This window comes from Papaver somniferum, chromosome 2 (genome assembly GCF_003573695.1).
Source record: "Papaver somniferum cultivar HN1 chromosome 2, ASM357369v1, whole genome shotgun sequence".
Taxonomy (NCBI): domain Eukaryota; kingdom Viridiplantae; phylum Streptophyta; class Magnoliopsida; order Ranunculales; family Papaveraceae; genus Papaver; species Papaver somniferum.
The window spans coordinates 13,481,566-13,484,632 of record NC_039359.1 but is presented as its reverse complement, the minus strand read 5'-3'; positions in this window follow the sequence as shown (position 1 = coordinate 13,484,632).

Genomic DNA, 3,067 nt, shown 5'->3' with positions numbered 1-3,067 from the left:
TCCTTTTCACTTGACTCATCTTAGTCATTCTCACAAATCAGAGAATATCTCTCTATCTTGGCCAACTCGGTTAAAGAGAATATTTCTCTCTTAAATACGTCATCAGGAAGGCTGATTCAGCTTCACACAAATGGGGGGATATCAATTAGGGTTTTGGTATGGCGTTCTACAGCACGTGTGAGAAATATCCGGCTTATTTCTCACCACATAAGAGAATAAATGCGGTGGAATAATAAGATAAACTCAACCTAGTTTATCCTTATTCCTGAAGAAACGGGAGAATTGTTCTGCACGGCACGAAAATCAATCCTTATTTTCACCGACTTGAGATTGGAGAATCCAGCTATAAATAGGTCATCTATTTTCTAAGCTACGATTATCATTCCCATAACCTCTCAGAGCAATAACTTGTTCTCTGTTCTCTCTCTTCATCTGCTTCCCTCCCTGAGACCAGCCCTAATCCTTCTTCCCTGTGACTGAAGCAGCATTTGAACGTCCATCGTGCGTGGTTTAGGCGAAAATTGTTTGTGCTCAACCTCCCGAAACTCACTTTCAAAACCCTAGAATCCCATATCTAGCCTCTCATCGATTTTAGGTAACTACATTTTGGCGACCACAGTGGGAGGTTGTCCACTCAGTCACAGTTCCAAATCAATCCCAGATCGTATTTATCAATCTTCATCATGGTCACAACTAGGGGAAAGGAATTCGAGATGACAAAGAAGAACGATGTCGATGCCAGCACTGTTGGGATTAACATCAACGTCGAACGTCATGTGGTTACGGAACGTTCTAACGTTAATCCTTCTATTACCGAACGCCCTGTTATTACGGAACGACCCAACATCGATCCTGTTGTTACTGAACGACCTGTTGTTACTGAAAGGCCTAATATTGGTACTACTGGTATTAATATTGGTAACAAACGTCCTGGTAATCCTAATATGGTTAACGCAGGCACTAAGCATCCTGTCACCAGCCTCGAGCGCCCTGTTGAAACCACCCAGTCAGATCCACCGGCTATGGAGATCTTGGCTACAAATCAGGAACAACTTTATGAAGCACAGAAGAATATGAGAGAGACTCAAATCGCAATTTTGGATAGTTTGAAAGCTCTGATTGAGAAATCGGCAATCCTTGATTCTTCGCGAGGGAAGTTTCGCCCTTATCAGCGCAGAGAATCTGAGTCTTCCAGAAATAATGATAGCGGAAGCCCGTGTACACCGATCCCTATTCGTGATCACGTCAACTACCGAACTAGTGATACTCGTGAGCCCCAGAAAGATAAACAGTCACCTAAATATTTGACACTAGCAGATCTGGAGAGGTTGTTGAACGCTCGAGAAAGAGACACCGAGAATGCTGATTTTCTACATAGTCATCGTCCTCCTTACGCAACCGAAATACAACGTATCCCTTTACCCAGGGGATATACATCTCCGTCGTTCACGTTATACGATGGAATCGAAAACGCCCGTGAGCATGTGTCTTGATTTCTGGAAGCGTTAGGGGAACACGAGATAAATCATGCTGTGCGGATAAAGGAATTCTCCAAGTCTCTAACTGGAAGATCTTATACGTGGTATAACAATCTAGCACCATACAGTGTCGCTAACTGGAACCAGATGATGGATATCTTTTACAAAAAGTACTTTTTTGTCTATGAACATACTACCATGTCTGATCTTGAAAGAACGGTTCAGAGGGTTAATGAGCATCCCAATGATTTTGTGTTAAGATTTATATCTCAGGATTTGGATTGCCATGATCCGAATGCAACAGAATCTCATCTCGTCGAAGTATGCATTAACAACTTGCTCCCTATGTACCGAGACCTCCTCGAGAATCTCGGTTTACAGACCTTTTCGAAACTCCATGACGCTGCAAAGCGATCTGCTTCGTCAGCGCCCGCACTCCTGGAGAAACCAAGAATGAACAAAACAGAACATGAACATCGAGTCGATACTAGGAGGGGGAAGCGTTCGTCTGAAAAACGTGTCGATATGCACCACTCAGTTGTATTCACTGAAGTAAGTAAAAGGAAGGGACATAATCAGGACACCAGCTATTCGAAACGCCAAGCTTATGATCACAACAATGTCAAAGGCCCTCCATACTTTCCATGCAAGTATAAAGAAGTGCTAGAGTTGTTAGATGTGTGGGTTCGGGATGAAACAATTTAACTTCCTTTTATACGAAGAGAGCCAACGACCGAAGTTATAGCCAATCCAAAGTATTTTTACTTTCATAGGTTTATTGGTCATCCAACCAGAGAGTGCAATGCGTTGAAATGGATTTTCAAAGAAAAGATTGAGGCTGGAGAACTTATACTAGATGACAGAGAGGTGTGCATAAGGATCCTCAACCTCAGCACCAAATTAGAAGTATCTCTGTTGATGAGAAACCAGTCGAAGAAGTAGCTTCCTCACTAATACATGGTTTATGCGAACTCCTTCACTTCTCCAAGAAACAACGAAAAAAGGTTTTTGATATGGTGAGTCATATTTCACTGGGCACTCTCGGTTCACCGCTTGAAGATGTTCAAGTTTCATTTGCAATGACAGTTGTATACAAGACATTACTTTCACGGCCAATGACATGATTATGGAGGAAGGGCACAACCGTGCTATGTATGTCCCGGCATTCCTTGGAGGAAAAGAATTTAAACGTGCCCTTATAGACACTGGAGACTCGGTTAATATTATCCCTTTACAAATATTGCAGGAGGATGGAATCCCTGGGAATATGATTGATCCTCGCTCAACCGTGATTAGAAATTTTGAAGGGAATACTAGCAACACTTATGGACATGTCGTACTTGATCTCCAAGTCGGGATGATCCAGTCCAAGGTGAAATTCTATGTTATCAAAAAGACTTCAGGTTACCACATGATTCTGGGACGTCCATGGCTTCATGAAAACCAGGTGATACCCTCGACCTATCATCAGTGCATCAAAGCAGTTCATCAAGGGAAGATTGTTCGGATTGCGGCGTCACCTTCACCTTATGTTCTGGCTAGCGAAATAATCATCCCCAGGAGGATCCAAGGCTCTCCTAGCAGGATTT